At 45.2% G+C, this 20,722-nt stretch overlaps 1 protein-coding gene across 6 annotated transcripts in view; it reads left to right on the top strand.

Annotated features, from left to right (window-relative positions):
• The first annotated feature begins 272 nt into the window (after positions 1 to 272).
• Positions 273 to 20,722, top strand: part of CIPC (CLOCK interacting pacemaker) — a 73,045-nt gene continuing 52,595 nt past the window's right edge. The window contains exon 1 of one of the 6 annotated variants that reach the window (XM_077267521.1): positions 273 to 415. The gene's annotated coding sequence lies outside the window, so the exon portion shown is untranslated. Of the gene's footprint in view, positions 568 to 3,879; positions 3,899 to 20,722 lie in introns of those variants that run through there. The other 5 variants (XM_077267523.1, XM_077267525.1, XM_077267522.1 and 2 more) reach the window with 5 other exon arrangements.

Below are 20,722 nucleotides of genomic sequence, written 5' to 3'. Positions count from 1 at the left end.
TTTCTCTCACTGCGGGGGTCTCTCTCCCAGGTCTCAAGTTCTTGGCCCCTCAGTACCTGACAAACTAAACCTGCTAGGAATTGGCGGGCAGTCTCGGCCATTTTGCGTGTGGCGCCCATCACAAGAGAAGCCATTACTAACAATAACCTGCAGTTCCTGTACATGAGGCCGGAGCACCGTCCTCACAGCCTCCTATGGGACCTGAGACAGTAGCCGTGGACACGCAGGTCTCCTGTCAGTCACACATGAGACCCCAAACATGGCGGTCAGAAAGTGACACATCCGTGACGTCAGCACGGCGTCCGCCGTCACCACAGGGTTGTCATAGTGACCGAGAGTCGGCAGTGAGGCCTGAGGAACGCCGGAGCCAGGACTGGAGCAGCGGCCAGAGACCGGCGCACTGTGTGACCCGCGGGTGAGAAGGCGGAGACGTCCCTGCACAGTGTGGCCATGTACTAATATACCTGCGGCCATGTGTGCAGCCTGACGGTGCCACGAGGAGCAGCCTGAGGGATATGTGCACGTGTACCACACTGCCCTGCGGTATAATATGGGGATATTACATCTGTATCTGCCCTGCGGTATAATATGGGGATATTACATCTGTATCTGCCCTGCGGTATAATATGGGGATATTACATCTGTATGTGCCCTGCGGTATAATATGGGGATATTACATCTGTATCTGCCCTGCGGTATAATATGGGGATATTACATCTGTATCTGCCCTGCGGTATAATATGGGGATATTACATCTGTATGTGCCCTGCGGTATAATATGGGGATATTACATCTGTATCTGCCCTGCGGTATAATATGGGGATATTACATCTGTATCTGCCCTGCGGTATAATATGGGGATATTACATCTGTATCTGCCCTGCGGTATAATATGGGGATATTACATCTGTATCTGCCCTGCAGTATAATATGGGGATATTACATCTGTATCTGCCCTGCGGTATAATATGGGGATATTACATCTGTATCTGCCCTGCAGTATAATATGGGGATATTACATCTGTATCTGCCCTGCGGTATAATATGGGGATATTACATCTGTATCTGCCCTGCAGTATAATATGGGGATATTACATCTGTATCTGCCCTGCAGTATAATATGGGGATATTACATCTGTATCTGCCCTGCAGTATAATATGGGGATATTACATCTGTATGTGCCCTGCAGTATAATATGGGGATATTACATCTGTATCTGCCCTGCAGTATAATATGGGGATATTACATCTGTATCTGCCCTGCAGTATAATATGGGGATATTACATCTGTATCTGCCCTGCAGTATAATATGGGGATATTACATCTGTATCTGCCCTGCAGTATAATATGGGGATATTACATCTGTATCTGCCCTGCGGTATAATATGGGGATATTACATCTGTATCTGCCCTGCGGTATAATATGGGGATATTACATCTGTATCTGCCCTGCGGTATAATATGGGGATATTACATCTGTATCTGCCCTGCGGTATAATATGGGGATATTACATCTGTATCTGCCCTGCGGTATAATATGGGGATATTACATCTGTATCTGCCCTGCGGTATAATATGGGGATATTACATCTGTATGTGCCCTGCGGTATAATATGGGGATATTACATCTGTATGTGCCCTGCGGTATAATATGGGGATATTACATCTGTATGTGCCCTGCGGTATAATATGGGGATATTACATCTGTATCTGCCCTGCGGTATAATATGGGGATATTACATCTGTATCTGCCCTGCGGTATAATATGGGGATATTACATCTGTATCTGCCCTGCGGTATAATATGGGGATATTACATCTGTATGTGCCCTGCGGTATAATATGGGGATATTACATCTGTATGTGCCCTGCGGTATAATATGGGGATATTACATCTGTATGTGCCCTGCGGTATAATATAGGGATATTACATCTGTATCTGCCCTGCGGTATAATATGGGGATATTACATCTGTATGTGCCCTGCGGTATAATATGGGGATATTACATCTGTATCTGCCCTGCGGTATAATATGGGGATATTACATCTGTATCTGCCCTGCGGTATAATATGGGAATATTACATCTGTATCTGCCCTGCAGTATAATATGGGGATATTACATCTGTATCTGCCCTGCAGTATAATATGGGGATATTACATCTGTATGTGCCCTGCAGTATAATATGGGGATATTACATCTGTATCTGCCCTGCAGTATAATATGGGGATATTACATCTGTATGTGCCCTGCAGTATAATATGGGGATATTACATCTGTATCTGCCCTGCAGTATAATATGGGGATATTACATCTGTATCTGCCCTGCAGTATAATATGGGGATATTACATCTGTATCTGCCCTGCAGTATAATATGGGGATATTACATCTGTATCTGCCCTGCAGTATAATATGGGGATATTACATCTGTATCTGCCCTGCAGTATAATATGGGGATATTACATCTGTATGTGCCCTGCAGTATAATATGGGGATATTACATCTGTATCTGCCCTGCAGTATAATATGGGGATATTACATCTGTATGTGCCCTGCAGTATAATATGGGGATATTACATCTGTATCTGCCCTGCAGTATAATATGGGGATATTACATCTGTATGTGCCCTGCAGTATAATATGGGGATATTACATCTGTATCTGCCCTGCAGTATAATATGGGGATATTACATCTGTATGTGACCTGCGCTATAATATGGGGATATTACATCTGTATGTGACCTGTGGTATAATATGGGGATATTACATCTGTATGTGCCCTGCAGTATAATGGGGATATTACATCTGTATGTGCCCTGCGGTATAATATGACAGAAAAAAGACTGGCACATCCAAACTAGTGTGAATAGGTGCATACCAGGAGCAGCTACCTCCATACATAATATACAAAAAAGGTTGCACTCTATCGTGCCAAAGCATGTCGTATATGAAATATGAATAGCAAAATGGCTTTTGAACATTAGGAAAATATTTGAGAGACGCTTTGCACAGAATTTGATCAAATAGTGTGAGCCCATCAACCAATGTCAAGGTGGTCTCATTAAACTGATGGGTCCCTGACCTCCCTGTCCAAATGTGAACACTTACCGAAGGCCAATGTCTATATGCCTGGGTGAATGTGGACACCTCTGTCAGCAAAGTCTACATATGAGTTGGCCGGAACCAAGTGTGATTAGATGTAATTAAAAACCACATGGTGACGGGAGGAGTGCTCAGTCAATAAGCTAACATAGAAATGACAGAAAAAAGACTGGCACATCCAAACTAGTGTGAATAGGTGCATACCAGGAGCAGCTACCTCCATACATAATATACAAAAAAGGTTGCACTCTATCGTGCCAAATCATGTCTAATATGAAATATATGAAATATGAATTTCAAAATGGCTTTTGAACATTAGGAAAATATTTGAGAGACGCTTTGCACAGAATTTGGTCAAATAGTGTGAGCCCATCAACCGACGTCAAGGTGGTCTCATTAAACTGATGGGTCCCTGACCTCCCTGTCCAAATGTGAACACTTACCGAAGGCCAATGTCTGTATGCCACCTTGACGTTGGTTGATGGGCTCACACTATTTGATCAAATACATCTGTATGTGACCTGCACTATAATATGGGGATATTACATCTATATGTGACCTCTGGTATAATATGGGGATGTTACATCTGTATGTAACCTGCAACATAACATGGAGATATTACATCTATATGTGACCTGTGGTATAATATGGGGATATACATCTATATGTGACTCTGTTATAATATGGGTATATTACATCTATATGTGACCTGTGGTATAATATCCCCATATTATACCACAGGTCACATATAGATGTAATATCCCCATATTAGACCGGCGCACTGTGTGACCCGCGGGTGAGAAGGCGGAGACGTCCCTGCACAGTGTGGCCATGTACTAATATACCTGCGGCCATGTGTGCAACCTGACGGTGCCACGAGGAGCAGCCTGAGGGATATGTGTCTGCACGTGTACACACTGCCTTGCGGTATAATATGGGGATATTACATCTGTATGTGCCCTGCGGTATAATGGGGATATTACATCTGTATGTGCCCTGCGGTACAATGGGGATATTACATCTGTATGTGACCTGCGCTATAATATGGGGATATTACATCTATATGTGACCTGTGGAATAATATGGGGATATTACATCTGTATGTGACCTGCAGAATAATATTGGAAAATTACCAGGGTGGATAAAAATCAATGTTTTTTTTAAAAAATCAAAAAAATCGGATTTTTTTTATTTAAATCGGATTTTTTTCAATAAACTGCTTTTTGAGGAAAATATTTTACCATCCAAAGGTTCTTCCATCATGAGATAAAGCTGAGTTGTTTAACTCAGTAGAATAAAGGCTGTATATGTGTAACATTCACAATGCCATGCTCTTCCAGAGGTTTCTGTAGGATGCTGACTATCCAACAAGTTTGGGCATGTCAACTGAATGGAAAAAGAAACTAAACCAAAAGTGAAACCAAGCTAGAAGTGTGGAATTAAAGGGGCAGTATGAACAAAATGTGGAGGCTATTAATAGTTTATACAATTAAGACATGCTGCTTTTAAACACCTACCTATTGCCATATAGTGAAACAAAAAAGATTTTTACTTACTTTGGGGTCCCCCCCTCACCCTGGCGTTAGATCGTTGCCCCTAGTTTCGTCCGTGTAACTATGGGCGCACATGCGCACTGCTCTCACTTCTCATTTTAATCGTGATTTATATTAAAAAAAACCTTTTGATTTAAATCAGTGATTTAAATCATGATTAAAATCATGATTTAAATCGATCCGATTTAAATAGAAAAAAATCTTTTGATTTAAATCGTGATTTAAATCATGATTTAAATCGGCGTGATTTAAATCAATCCACCCTGAAAATTACATCTGTACACTGTGTTCCAAATTATTATGCACAAAGAGTTTAGGAGTGATCAGGTTAGAATTTTTTTGTTTGTCATTTAAACTCATTGATGGTGATGTGTGTCAGGGCTCTTTATATCACTGAAAGCAATTGCAGATACCTGTGCAAATTAGTTTGGCAGGTGTGTCCAAATAAAGGCAAGACTACTTAAGAAGGCTGTTCCACATTATTAAGCAGCCTACATTTTTTGCCAAAATGGGAAAGAAAAACGATGTGTCGGCTGCTGAGAAGCAACAAATTGTGGAGTATTTAGGTCAAGGCATGACTGCAATCAACATTGCCAAGACACTTCATCGTGATCATCGCACAATCAAGAAGTATGTAGCTGATTCCCAGCACACACGTGTGCGTGCTGATAAGGAAAAATTGAGGACTCTTTCCAACAGGCAATTGTGTAAGGTGAAAAGAGCAGCTGCAAAAATGCCTTGTCATAGCAGCAGACAAGTTTTTGAAAATGCTGGTGCCTCCAACGTCCCCAGAACAACAAGATGCAGGGTCCTTCAGAGGTTTGCAGCTGTGCGTAAGCCATCCTGTCGACCACCTCTATCCACTGCACACAAGCAGAAACGGCTCCAGTGGGCCAAACGATACATGAAGACTGACTTCCAAACTGTTTTGTTCACCGATGAGTGCCGTGCAACGCTCGATGGTCCAGATGGATGGAGTGGAGGATGGCTGGTTGATGGACACCCCATGAAAACACGGCTAAGGGGCCAACAAGGAGGAGGTGGAGTAATGTTTTGGGCTGCAATCATGGGGAGAGAGATTGTCGGCCCCTGTATGATCTCTGAAGGGGTAAAGATGAACTCCATAATCTATGTGGAGTTTCTAAAACAACACTTCCTGCCATGGTTCAAGAGGAAGAACCGTGCTTTCCGCAGCAAGATCATTTTCATGCATGATAATGCACTGTCTCATGCTGCAAAAAACACATCTGCATCTCTGGCTGCTATGGGCATAAAAAAGGACAAACTTATGGTGTGGCCACCATCTTCCCCTGACCTCAACCCCATTGAGAACCTCTGGAGCATCATCAAAAGGAGTGTCTATGATGGCGGGAGGCAGTTCACATCTAAGCAACAGCTCTGGGAGGGGATTCTGTCCACATGCAAAACAATTGAAGCAGAAACCATCCAAAAACTGACAAATTCAATGGACGAGAGAGTTCAGAAGCTTCTTTCGAACAAGGGGTCCTATGTGCAAATGTAACGTCACCTAGAATAAAGTTTTCACTTGAAAACTGTTTGATTTCATTTTGTAATAAGCTGATAATGCTTATAACTTCACAGTTGACCATTTTTTTGTTCAAAATAAAACAAAACGGTTGAAAACTCTGCTGTGCATAATAATTTGGAACATGCATTTTGAGTGTTTATTTTTTTTAAAAAGATACTGTTTTCATAGGCAGTTTGTTCCAAAACATTGCAATTATACTAGAATAGTAGATGACTGGAAAATAACAATGACTGCAATTCAGATAGGTAATTTAGAGAAAATATGAGGAAATATTATTTGCATAATAATTTGGAACACAGTGTATGTGACCTGCACTATAATATGGGGATGTTACATCTGTGTCGGGGTCGTAACGACAATAAATCCTCATTCACCAGTCATTCCAAATTAAAGTGTGCGCTGGGCATATGGTATCGAGAAAAGAAATGATTCAAGCACGTAGCTGATTCAATCTTTGCTGATGCTCATGCGTCCACTTGTGTCCAGAGCAGTTACAGCAACTACTTTATTTTCGAATACACAGTACTATTGTTTAGGAAAAAGGAATGCATTAGGCGGAGTTTAAGCAGTATACATCGAGTGCTAAGTCTCTCTCTCTCTGATTCGTCAGAACTAGGGTTGAGCGAAACGGGTCGATCATTTTCAAAAGTCGCCGACTTTTGGCTAAGTCGGCGTCTCATGAAACCCGATCCGACCCCTGTGCTTGTCGGCCATGCGGTACGCGACTTTCGCGCCAAAGTCGCGTTTCAATGACGCGAAAAGCGCCATTTCTCAGCCAATGAAGGTGAACGCAGAGTGTGGGCAGCGTGATGACATAGATCCTGGTCCCCACCATCTTAGAGAAGGGCATTGCAGTGATTGGCTTGCTGTCTGCGGCGTCACAGGGGCTATAAAGGGGCGTTCCCGCCGACCGCCATCTTACTGCTGCTGATCTGAGCTTAGGGACAGGTTGCTGCCGCTTCGTCAGAAACAGGGAGAGCGTTAGGCAGGGTCCACTAACCACCAAACCGCTTGTGCTGCAGCGATTTCCACTGTCCAACACCACCTTCGGTGTGCAGGGACTGTGGAAGCTATTTTTTTTTTTTTTTCCCCTCAGCGCTGTAGCTCATTGGGCTGCCCTAGAAGGCTCCGTGATAGCTGTATTGCTGTGTGTACGCCACTGTGGAAACCAACTGCTTTTTTCAAAGCACATATCCTCTTGTTCCTTCCTTTCTGCACAGCTATCTTTTCTGTTTGTCCACACTTTTTATTTAATTTGTGCATCAGTCCACTCCTATTGCTGCCTGCCATACCTGGCTTACATTACAGCAGGGAGATAGTAATTGTAGGACAGTTTTTTTTTTTTTTTTGTTTTTTTTTTGTGGGAGATTAAGATTGGCATTTCTGCTACAGTGCCATCCCTGTGTGTGCCATCTCTCACTGAGTGGGCCATAGAAAGCCTATTTATTTTTTCCGTGATTTGTGTTCTAAAATCTACCTCAACACAAAAACACTACATCAATCAGTGGGAGAAAAATATTGGCCTCAGTCAGGGCTTGTGTGCCACTGCTGTGTGTGCTATCTCTCATTCAGTGGGCTATAGCAAGCCTATTTTTTTTTTTTTATTTTTTTTTAATATTATTTGGTTTCTAATTCTCCCTGAAAAAAAAAAAAAAAACCTAAAAAAACAGTGGGAGAATAATATTGCCCTTTCAGCTTGTGTGCCAGTCTTGACTCCTGGGTGTGCCACCTCTCTCCCTCTCATTCAGTGGGCCATAGAAAGCCTATTTATTTTTTTTTTTTAATATTATTGGGTTTCTAAAGTCTCCCTGAAAAAACAAAAAATACATAAAAAAACAGTGGGAGAGTAATATTGCCCTTTCAGCTTGTGTGCCAGTCTTGACTCCTGGGTGTGCCACCTCTCTCCCTCTCATTCAGTGGGCCATAGAAAGCCTATTTATTTTTTTTTTTAAATATTATTGGGTTTCTAAAGTCTCCCTGAAAAAACAAAAAATACATAAAAAAACAGTGGGAGAGTAATATTGCCCTTTCAGCTTGTGTGCCAGTCTTGACTCCTGGGTGTGCCACCTCTCTCCCTTTCATTCAGTGGGCCATAGAAAGCCTATTTATTTTTTTTTTTTAATATTATTTGGTTTCTAATTCTCCCTGAAAAAAAAAAAAAAAACCTAAAAAAACAGTGGGAGAATAATATTGCCCTTTCAGCTTGTGTGCCAGTCTTGACTCCTGGGTGTGCCACCTCTCTCCCTCTCATTCAGTGGGCCATAGAAAGCCTATTTATTTTTTTTTTTAAATATTATTGGGTTTCTAAAGTCTCCCTGAAAAAACAAAAAATACATAAAAAAACAGTGGGAGAGTAATATTGCCCTTTCAGCTTGTGTGCCAGTCTTGACTCCTGGGTGTGCCACCTCTCTCCCTTTCATTCAGTGGGCCATAGAAAGCCTATTTATTTTTTTTTTTTAATATTATTTGGTTTCTAATTCTCCCTGAAAAAAAAAAAAAAAACCTAAAAAAACAGTGGGAGAATAATATTGCCCTTTCAGCTTGTGTGCCAGTCTTGACTCCTGGGTGTGCCACCTCTCTCCCTCTCATTCAGTGGGCCATAGAAAGCCTATTTATTTTTTTTTTTAAATATTATTGGGTTTCTAAAGTCTCCCTGAAAAAACAAAAAATACATAAAAAAACAGTGGGAGAGTAATATTGCCCTTTCAGCTTGTGTGCCAGTCTTGACTCCTGGGTGTGCCACCTCTCTCCCTTTCATTCAGTGGGCCATAGAAAGCCTATTTATTTTTTCCGTGATTTGTGTTCTAAAATCTACCTCAACACAAAAACACTACATCAATCAGTGGGAGAAAAATATTGGCCTCAGTCAGGGCTTGTGTGCCACTGCTGTGTGTGCTATCTCTCATTCAGTGGGCTATAGCAAGCCTATTTTTTTTTTTTTTTTTTTTTTTTAATATTATTTGGTTTCTAAAGTCTCCCTGAAAAAAAAAAAAAACCTAAAAAAACAGTGGGAGAGTAATATTGCCCTTTCAGCTTGTGTGCCAGTCTTGACTCCTGGGTGTGCCACCTCTCTCCCTCTCATTCAGTGGGCCATAGAAAGCCTATTTATTTATTTTTTTAAATATTATTGGGTTTCTAAAGTCTCCCTGAAAAAACAAAAAATACATAAAAAAACAGTGGGAGAGTAATATTGCCCTTTCAGCTTGTGTGCCAGTCTTGACTCCTGGGTGTGCCACCTCTCTCCCTTTCATTCAGTGGGCCATAGAAAGCCTATTTATTTTTTTTTTTAAATATTATTGGGTTTCTAAAGTCTCCCTGAAAAAACAAAAAATACATAAAAAAACAGTGGGAGAGTAATATTGCCCTTTCAGCTTGTGTGCCAGTCTTGACTCCTGGGTGTGCCACCTCTCTCCCTCTCATTCAGTGGGCCATAGAAAGCCTATTTATTTTTTTTTTTTAATATTATTGGGTTTCTAATTCTCCCTGAAAAAAAAAAAAAAAACCTAAAAAAACAGTGGGAGAGTAATATTGCCCTTTCAGCTTGTGTGCCAGTCTTGACTCCTGGGTGTGCCACCTCTGTCCCTCTCATTCAGTGGGCCATAGAAAGCCTTGTTTTTTTTTTTTTTTTTAATATTATTTGGTTTCTAAAGTCTCCCTGAAAATAAAAAAAAAATACATAAAAAAACAGTGGGAGAGTAATATTGCCATTTCAGCTTGTGTGCCAGTCTTGACTCCTGGGTGTGCCACCTCTGTCCCTCTCATTCAGTGGGCCATAGAAAGCCTTGTTTTTTTGTTTTTTTTTTAATATTATTTGGTTTCTAAAGTCTCCCTGAAAATAAAAAAAAAATACATAAAAAAACAGTGGGAGAGTAATATTGCCATTTCAGCTTGTGTGCCAGTCTTGACTCCTGGGTGTGCCACCTCTCTCTCTAATTGTGGGCCATAGAAAGCCTTTTTATTTTTTTCCTTCATTTGTGTTTTAAAATCAACCTCAACACAAAAACACTACATCAATCAGTGGGAGAAAAATATTGGCCTCAGTCAGGGCTTGTGTGCCACTCCTGTGCGTGCCATCTCTCATTCAGTGGGCCATAGAAAGCCTTGTTTTTTTGTTTTTTTTTAAATATTATTTGGTTTCTAAAGTCTCACAGAGAAAAAAAAAAAAAAAAATTAGGTGGGAGATTAATATTGACATTAGTGCTTGAGTGACAGTCCTGCGTGTGTGTCATCTCTGTGATTTGGTGTCACAGAAAACAGAGTGTGTAACATTGTGCCTGATTTTCCTTGTGGTCTCACCAACCTGTTAAGGGATATTGAAATCATACTGAAGTTATAGCTCACCGTGTAAGTTGTTTGACAGCAACAAATAAAGTTAGTTTGGTTACGATTTTTAAACAATGAGGAAGTCTGGTGCAAGAGGTCGTCGTGGGCGTTCATTGTCAGCTGGTAATGATGGTAGTGGTAGTGGAGCATCAGGTGGTCGTGGGGATAAAAATATTCCACCTAAGTCTGGAGCTGTGGAGCCAGTTTCGTCGTCAGGCTACACAAGGCCTCGAACGCTCTCTTTTCTGGGAGTAGGAAAACCGCTTTTAAAGGCTGAGCAGCAACAGCAAGTTTTGGCTTACATTGCAGACTCAGCCTCTAGCTCTTTTGCCTCCTCTTCCGAAACTGGTAAATGTAAAAGCAGCGCGTCGCTTGTGGATGTTCACGGTCAGGGACAAGTCGCTTCCTTGTCCTCCTCAGCAAAAACTACAACAAGAGAGAAGGATGCAGCAGGCGACACAACGGGTCACTCCATGGAGCTCTTTACACATACCGTCCCTGGCTTAGAAAGTGAAACATTTAACAGGCCATGCCCATTACAAGTAGATTCTGACATGGAGTGCACTGATGCACAGCCACAGCCAGAGTACTATGCTGCTCCTTTGACTCAGACCACCACATTGCCCTCTCAGGGTACAGATCCACAATCAGACCCTGATGAGACTATGTTGCCCCGCCACGAACGCTATACCACCGACCGACACAGTGACACAGACGAAGTTGCACACGAGCTCGAAGAGGAGGTAATAGATGACCCAGTTATTGACCCCGATTGGCAGCCATTGGGGGAACAGGGTGCAGGCGGCAGTAGTTCAGAAGCGGAGGTGGAGGAGGGGCCGCAGCAGGCATCAACATCGCAACAGGTTCCATCTGCCGGGCCCGTATCTGGCCCAAAACGCGTGTCAAAGCCAAAACCTGTTGGAGGACAGCGTGGCCATCCGGTTAAAGCTCAGTCTGCAATCCCTGAAAAGGGATCCGAGTCTAGGAAGAGTGCAGTCTGGCATTTTTTTAAACAACATCCAACTGATCAGCGCAAAGTCATCTGTCAAAAATGTTCAACTAGCTTAAGCAGAGGTCAGAATCTGAAAAGTCTAAATACTAGTTGCATGCATAGACACTTAACCACCATGCATTTTCAAGCCTGGACTAACTACCAAACGTCCCTTAAGGTTGTAGCACCCTCGGCCAATGAAGCTAGTCAGCAACGCAACATCCCTTCCGTCACTGTAAGGCCACCATTTTCCGCACCACCGGCAGTATCTGTGCAGGTTTCTTTGCCAGCCAAAAGCAGTCAGGGTCAGGGAATCACCAGTTTAGTAGGAGGAAATATTGCATCTAGGGCACCGGCGGAAACAATACCGTCTCCAACCGTCTCTCAGTCTGCCATGTACACCGGCACACCCGAAAGTTCCACGATCTCCTGCTCTCCAGTCCAGCTCACCCTACATGAGACTCTGGTTAGAAAAAGGAAGTACTTATCCTCGCATCCGCGTACACAGGGTTTTAACGCCCACATAGCTAGACTAATCTCGTTAGAGATGATGCCCTACCGTTTAGTTGAAAGCGAAGCTTTTAAAGCCCTGATGGAGTACGCTGAACCACGATACGAGCTACCTAGTCGACACTTTTTTTCCAGAAAAGCCATCCCAGCCCTGCACCAGCATGTTAAACAGCGCATCGTCCATGCACTTAGGCAATCTGTGAGTACAAAGGTGCACCTGACTACAGATGCATGGACCAGTAGGCATGGCCAGGGACGTTATGTGTCCATCACGGCACACTGGGTGAATGTGGTGGATGCAGGGTCCACAGGCGACATCAATTTAGGGACAGTTGTGCCTAGCCCACGGTCTAGGAAACAGTTGGCTGTAGGCGTTCGCACCCCCTCCTCCTCCTCCTCGTCCTCCTGCAGAAGCTACAGCTCTTCCACAGAACGCAGTCGGCCAACCACTCCATCGGCAGATGACACTGTTGCACACCAGTTGTCCCATTATGGGCCAGCTACTGCCAAGCGTCAGCAGGCTGTATTGGCTATGAAGTGTTTGGGCGACAACAGACACACCGCGGAAGTTCTGTCCGAGTTCTTGCAACAAGAAACGCAGTCGTGGCTGGGCACAGTAGATCTTGAGGCAGGCAAGGTAGTGAGTGATAACGGAAGGAATTTCATGGCTGCCATCTCCCTTTCCCAACTGAAACACATTCCTTGCCTGGCTCACACCTTAAACCTGGTGGTGCAGTGCTTATTGAAAACTTATCCTGGGTTCTCCGACCTGCTCCTCAAAGTGCGTGCACTTTGCTCACATATCCGACGTTCGCCTGTACACGCCAGCCGTATGCAGACCTATCAGCGGTCTTTGAACCTTCCCCAGCATCGCCTAATCATAGACGTTGCAACAAGGTGGAACTCAACACTGCACATGCTTCAGAGACTGTGCGAACAGAGGCGTGCTGTTATTTATTTGTGGGAGGATACACGGGCAGGCAGTAGGATGGCAGACATGGAGTTGTCAGGTGTGCAGTGGTCGAAGATACAAGACATGTGTCAAGTCCTTCAGTGTTTTGAGGAATGCACACGGCTGGTTAGTGCAGACAACGCCGTAATAAGCATGAGCATCCCCCTAATGCGTCTGCTGATGCAAAGTTTGACGCACATAAAGGAGCAGGCGTCTGCACCAGAGGAAGAGGGAAGCCTTGATGACAGTCAGCCATTGTCTGGTCAGGGCAGTGTACAGGACGAGGTAGCGGGCGAAGAGGAGGTGGAGGACGAGGAGGATGATGGGGATGAGTATATTTTTAATGCGGAAACTTTCACGGGGGCACAGGAAATTGGTTGCGTGTCACGGCCGGGTTCTGGTTTTTTGAGGGACACAAGTGACGTAGATTTGCCTGCAACTGCCCCTCAACCAATCACAACCGGAGATTTGACAACTGGAACTTTGGCCCACATGGCGGATTATGCCTTACGTATCCTAAAAAGGGACACACGCATTACGAAAATGATGAACGATGACGATTACTGGTTGGCCTGCCTCCTTGATCCACGCTATAAAGGCAAATTGCAAAATATTATGCCACATGAGAACTTGGAACTAATATTAGCAACCAAACAATCAACTCTTGTTGACCGTTTGCTTCAGGCATTCCCAGCACACAGCGCACGTGATCGTTCTCACACAAGCTCCAGGGGGCAGCAGACTAGGAGTGTTAGGGGTGCACACATCAGAAGTGGCGTTGGACAGAGGGGTTTTCTGACCAGGTTGTGGAGTGATTTTGCTATGACCGCAGACAGGACAGGTACTGCTGCATCAATTGAAAGTGACAGGAGACAACATTTGTCCAGTATGGTTACTAACTATTTTTCATCCCTTATCGATGTTCTCCCTCAACCGTCATTCCCATTTGATTACTGGGCCTCCAAATTAGACACCTGGCCAGAATTGGCAGAATATGCATTGCAGGAGCTTGCTTGCCCGGCAGCAAGTGTCCTATCAGAAAGAGTATTCAGTGCTGCAGGTTCAATATTAACCGAAAAAAGGACTCGTCTGGCTACCCAAAATGTTGACGATCTAACATTCATTAAAATGAACCACAACTGGATTTCGAAATCTTTTGCCCCACCTTGCCCGGCCGACACCTAGCTTTCCTATGAAAAGCTCTTGCCTGTGAATTACTTTTCTAATGTCTAATTTGCTGCAGCTGATTGTACAGCATACGACATGTTTACACCTCCCTAAATGGCAAAACTCCCCACACGGGGCCGTGGTATCGCGACTTGGCGCAAGCACCCGTGAGACTGCTGTTTGTCTGAAGAGGTGGGTGTGCTCGCTTTTGGTTGACGGCATTGCTACTGGGTCCCTCATAGTACAATGTAGTGTCTCTGGCGGTGGTGGTGCGCACCCAACGTCAGACACACCGTTGTAACATGAGGGGCCCTGGGGCGGTCCCGCCGGCCTCAAGAGAGTTCCCCCCTACCCCAGCTCAAAATGTGCTCTACCACGTGCAAAATTATGTCGCACAGCTCCACCAATCTTTAGTCTATTCGCTGACATCATTCAATGTCTGGCACTGACAATACAAATTTGTAGACATCTATGATGCAACTTAAAGTAGTCTGTGTCTGTGTCCTATATTGGCACCATTAAATAGTTACTGCCAAATTACTATGTCAGAAACTCAGTAGATGAGCCCACCCCTGTACCTAAGTATGCCACCTTTTTTTTTTGTTTTGGTTGTTTTGCGAGACATTAACATCTATTTATATTTTGGGAGTACTGGGACAGACACTCCTTGCACTACTCCTCCACTCACCACCAAGCTGCCTGTGTATCCATGTAACCGCTGTAAAACTGCCATGAGCCTATTGTTTGTTATTTTAGGCCTTTGATAGCCTGTCTGCGGTCCCTACTTTAAATACTCCTCCACTGACCACCAAGCTGCCTGCCCGTGTATCCATGTAACCGCTGTGAAACTGCCATGAGCCTATTGTTTGTTATGTTAGGCCTTTGATAGCCTGTCTGCGGTCCCTACTTTAAATACTCCTCCACTGACCAGACCACTGCTGCCCGTGTACCCCTGGAACCAATTATAAAGTGCCTACAGCCAGCCCATTTTCTTATGTTAGGCCTTTGAAGCCTGTCTGCGGTCCCTACTTTAAATACTCCTCCACTGACCAGACCACTGCTGCCCGTGTACCCCTGGAACCAATTATAAAGTGCCTACAGCCAGCCCATTTTCTTATGTTAGGCCTTTGAAGCCTGTCTGCGGTCCCTACTTTAAATACTCCTCCACTGACCAGACCACTGCTGCCCGTGTACCCCTGGAACCAATTATAAAGTGCCTACAGCCAGCCCATTTTCTTATGTTAGGCCTTTGAAGCCTGTCTGCGGTCCCTACTTTAAATACTCCTCCACTCACCACCACCAAGCTGCCTGCCCGTGTATCCATGTAACCGCTGTGAAACTGCCATGAGCCTATTGTTTGTTATTTTAGGCCTTTGATAGCCTGTCTGCGGCCCCTACTTGCAATACTCCTCCACTGACCACAATGCTGCCTGGAGTGCCTGCCTGTGTATCCATGTAACCGATGTAAAACTGCCATGACTGCCTACTGTTTGTTATTTTAGGCCTTTGATAGCCTGTCTGCAGCCCCTACTTGCAATACTCCTCCACTGACCACACCAATGCTGCCCGTGTACCCCTGGAACCTATTTAAAAGTTCATAGAGCCTAGTTATATATTTTATTTACTATTAATAAGGCCATGATGGACTACGCTGTACCACGCTACAAGCTAACCAGTCGACACTTCTTTTGCGAGAAAAGCCATCCCAACCCTCCACCAGCATGTAGAAGACCGCATTGTCCATGCACTCTGGCAATCTGTGAGTACAAAGGTGCACCTGACAACAGACGCATGGACCTGTAGGCATGGCCACGGAAGATTACGTGTCCATTACGGCGCAATGGGTTAATGTGGTGGATGCATGGTCCACAGGGGACAGCCTACTAAGTCTGTCTGCAGTCCCTAATTCAAATTGTCCTCCACTGTCTAAATCGGAACTTCCACCTTCTGGCTTTCGGCCTATAGTATCAGAAATTAAACTGCATTTGGCCTTCAACTTTGGTTAGGGCCTACTAACGGCTTCTGCCCCTCCCTGGTGTTGTCCTCAACTAAATAAAGCTGAGCTTCAACCTTCCGGCTCTCATTATGTGGTTTTTAAAAAAAAAATGGTGGTTAGGGCCTACTAACGGCTTCTGCCCCTCCCTGGTGTTGTCCTCAACTAAATAAAGCTGAGCTTCAACCTTCCGGCTCTCATTAAGTGGTTTTAAAAAAAAAATGGTGGTTAGGGCCTACTAACGGCTTCTGCCCCTCCCTGGTGTTGTCCTCAACTAAATAAAGCTGAGCTTCAACCTTCCGGCTCTCATTAAGTGGTTTTAAAACAAAAATGGTGGTTAGGGCCTACTAACGGCTTCTGCCCCTCCCTGGTGTTGTCCTCAACTAAATAAAGCTGAGCTTCAACCTTCCGGCTCTCATTAAGTGGTTTTAAAACAAAAATGGTGGTTAGGGCCTACTAACGGCTTCTGCCCCTCCCTGGTGTTGTCCTCAACTAAATAAAGCTGAGCTTCAACCTTCCGGCTCTCATTAAGTGGTTTTAAAACAAAAATGGTGGTTAGGGCCTACTAACGGCTTCTGCCCCTCCCTGGTGTTGTCCTCAACTAAATAAAGCTGAGCTTCAACCTTCCGGCTCTCATTATGTGGTTTTAAAAAAAAAAATGGTGGTTAGGGCCTACTAACGGCTTCTGCCCCTCCCTGGTGTTGTCCTCAACTAAATAAAGCTGAGCTTCAACCTTCCGGCTCTCATTATGTGGTTTTAAAAAAAAAAATGGTGGTTAGGGCCTACTAACGGCTTCTGCCCCTCCCTGGTGTTGTCCTCAACTAAATAAAGCTGAGCTTCAACCTTCCGGCTCTCATTAAGTGGTTTTAAAACAAAAATGGTGGTTAGGGCCTACTAACGGCTTCTGCCCCTCCCTGGTGTTGTCCTCAACTAAATAAAGCTGAGCTTCAACCTTCCGGCTCTCATTATGTGGTTTTAAAAAAAAAAATGGTGGTTAGGGCCTACTAACGGCTTCTGCCCCTCCCTGGTGTTGTCCTCAACTAAATAAAGCTGAGCTTCAACCTTCCGGCTCTCATTAAGTGGTTTTAAAACAAAAATGGTGGTTAGGGCCTACTAACGGCTTCTGCCCCTCCCTGGTGTTGTCCTCAACTAAATAAAGCTGAGCTTCAACCTTCCGGCTCTCATTATGTGGTTTTAAAAAAAAAAATGGTGGTTAGGGCCTACTAACGGCTTCTGCCCCTCCCTGGTGTTGTCCTCAACTAAATAAAGCTGAGCTTCAACCTTCCGGCTCTCATTAAGTGGTTTTAAAAAAAAAATGGTGGTTAGGGCCTACTAACGGCTTCTGCCCCTCCCTGGTGTTGCCCTCAACTAAATAAAGCTGAGCTTCAACCTTCTGCTCCAAATTACCATTTTAAAAAATGCAATAGGCTTTTCCGGCCTACTAAAGGTGTCTGCCACTCCCTGGTGTTGTCCTCAACTGAACAAAGCTGAGCTTCCACATTCTGGCTTTCGCCCTATACTATCAGATATTAAACTGCATTTGGCCTACTAGTGTGGTTAGGCCCTTGAAACAGTGTCTGCTGCTCTTGGGTTTGCTACTCCACTGAACAAAGCAATGCCGCCTGTTTAGTCCTGTTACCAATTTTGAACTGCATGTAGCCTACTTTATTCTTTGGCCCTATATCTGTTTCCTCCTCATCCTGCCCATTGCCCAGCCACTGCTAAATGAGTCTGCTGGTACATTGACCTAGACCACTACATTCCCCTTGTACTCTACACAGCCAGAATCTGTCCCTGCTGAAAGTAAGGTTCCCCTTCCCGCATGTTATACCACCTTACACAGGGACAAAGAGGAAGGTGCAGATGAAAGTGCAGGTTCCTTCATCAGGTGGGGGGGCATACTCGTTGGCGACGTCACTGGCACAGGGCCCCTCAGAGTACGCAAAAGTGTCGCTGCTGGTGGGAGGCGCCCCCGCCATGCAAACACACCGCCGTACTTTGAGGGGCCCTGTGCCAGTGGCAATGCGAACGAGTGGGCCCCCCCCCTGCTTGCTCAGGATCACAGCACTTGCAACTTTTAAATACTTACCTTTCCCTGCAACACCGCCGTGACGTAGTCCGCATTTCCTGGGCCCACGAAAAACTTGAGCCGGCCCTACTCCCCCCACAACTTTTGCCAAATGACCCCCAATTCCCTATGCCCAACTATTATTATAAAGTTAATTAAGATTGACAAGCTTCAGAAACAAGAATGGATGTTTTTGGCATTAAAATGGGCACTGTAGGTGTTTTCCTGGCCTCCACTCACTGCCGACTATGCTTCCCCATTGACTTGCATTGGGTTTCGTGTTTCGGTCGATCCCCGACTTTTAGCGATAATCGGCCGACTGCACTCGACTCGACTCTGGACAAAATCGGGTTTCCCAAAACCCTACTCGATCTTAAAAAAATGAAAGTCGCTCAACCCTAGTCAGAACGTCTCCCGGTGGTTACTTCTTTCTTCACATTCCAGAGTTATCTTTTCAGGAGAAATAATACTTAACTCTTTAGACACTGAACTAAAGTGAAAGTGAACACTGGCAGCCATCTTTAGATTCAATTACATTTGCATTAGCTAGCAGATAGGAAAAACTTATTGTTTCACAGTATAAGATATATAAAAGTACAAAGGTATATAAGAAAATATATTTTCACCTTGACAATCCCCCCTAAACACTAAGTTTTTCCCTTAACCCCTTCCCGACCTTTGACGCCACGTAGGCGTCATGAAAGTCGGTGCCAATCCGACCCATGACGCCTATGTGGCGTCATGGAATGATCGCATCCCTGCAGATCGGGTGAAAGGGTTAACTCCTATTTTACCCGATCTGCAGGGAGAGGGGGAGTTGTACTTCAGCCCAGGGGGGGTGGCTTTGCCCCCACGTGGCTACGATCGCTCTGATTGGCTGTTGAAAGTGCAACAGCCAATCAGAGCAATTTGCAATATTTCACCTATGAAAATGGTGAAATATTGCAATCCAGCCATGGCCGATGCTGCAATAGCATCTGCCATGGCTGGAAATCATGTTCTGCCCCCCCCCACCGCCCCCGATCTCCTCCCCAGTCCTCCGTTCTCTCCGGTACCCCCCTCCGTCCCCCTGTCCGCTCCCCCGTGCTCCTGTCCGCTCCCCCGTGCTCCTGTCCGCTCCCCCGGTCCTCTGATCCCCCCCCCCCTGTGCTCCGATCCACCCCCCCACCACCCCCTCATACTTACCGAGCCTCCCGAAGTCGGTCCGTCTTCTCCCTGGGCGCCGCCATCTTCCAAAATGGCGGGCGCATGCGCAGTGCGCCCGCCGCATCTGCCGGCCGGCAAAGTACATTTTGATCGCTGTGGTAGGTTCTATCACAGCGATCAAAATAAAAAAATAATAAATAAACCCCCCCCCCCTTTATCACCCCCATAGGTAGGGACAATAATAAAATAAAGAAAATATATATATTTTTTTTTTCCACTAGGGTTAGGGTTAGAACTAGGGTTAGAACTAGAACTAGGGGTAGGGGTAGGGTTAGGGTTATGGCATGTGCACACAGTGCGGATTTGGCCGCGGATCCGCAGCGGATCGGCCGCGGATCCGCAGCGGATACACAGCGGATCCGCAGCGGATCGGCCGCGGATTGGCAGCGGATACACAGCGGATCCGCAGCGGATCGGCCGCGGATAGGCAGCGGATCCGCAGCGGATCGGCAGCGGATCCGCAGCGGATCGGCCGCGGATCGGCAGCGGATACACAGCGGATCGGCCGCGGATCCGCAGCGGATCCGCAGTGGATCGGCCGCGGATGCGCAGCGGATCCGCAGCGGATCCGCAGTGGATTGGCAGCGGATCCGCAGCGGATTGGCCGCGGATCCGCAGCGGATTGGCCGCTGCGAATTCGAAGCAGTTTTCCATCAGGTTTACAGTACCATGTACACCTAAGGAGAACCAAATCCGCTGTGCCCATGGTGCGGAAAATTCCGTGCAGAAACGCTGCGTTGTATTTTCCGCAGCATGTCAATTCTTTGTGCGGATTCCGCAGCATTTTACACCTGTTCCTCAATAGGAATCCGCAGGTGAAATCCGCACAAAAAAACACTGGAAATCTGCTGTAAATCCGCAGGTAAAACGCAGTGCCTTTTACCTGCAGATTTTTCAAAAATCGTGCGGAAAAATCTCACACGAATCCGCAACGTGGGCACATAGCCTTAGGGTTAGGGTTGGAATTAGAGTTAGGGTTGGAATTAGGGCTAGGGTTTGAAATAGGGTTAAGATTAGGCTTGTGGTTAGGGTTACGGATAGGGTTAGGGGTGTGTTGGGGTTACAGTTGTGGTTAGGGTTGGGATTAGGGTTACGGTTGGGATTAGGGTTAGGATTAGGGTTGGAATTAGGGTTACGGTTGTGTTGCGGTTAGGGTTGTGGTTAGCGGTGTGTCGGGGTTAGGGTTGTGATTAGGGTTATGGCTACAGTTGGGATTAGGATTAGGGGTGTGTTGGGGTTAGTGTTGAAGTTAGAATTGAGGGGTTTCCACTGTTTAGGCACATCAGGGGTCTCCAAACGCAACATGGC

This window comes from Ranitomeya variabilis, chromosome 1 (assembly GCF_051348905.1).
Source record: "Ranitomeya variabilis isolate aRanVar5 chromosome 1, aRanVar5.hap1, whole genome shotgun sequence".
Taxonomy (NCBI): Eukaryota; Metazoa; Chordata; class Amphibia; order Anura; family Dendrobatidae; genus Ranitomeya; species Ranitomeya variabilis.
This window is presented reverse-complemented; position numbering and strand designations above follow the sequence as displayed.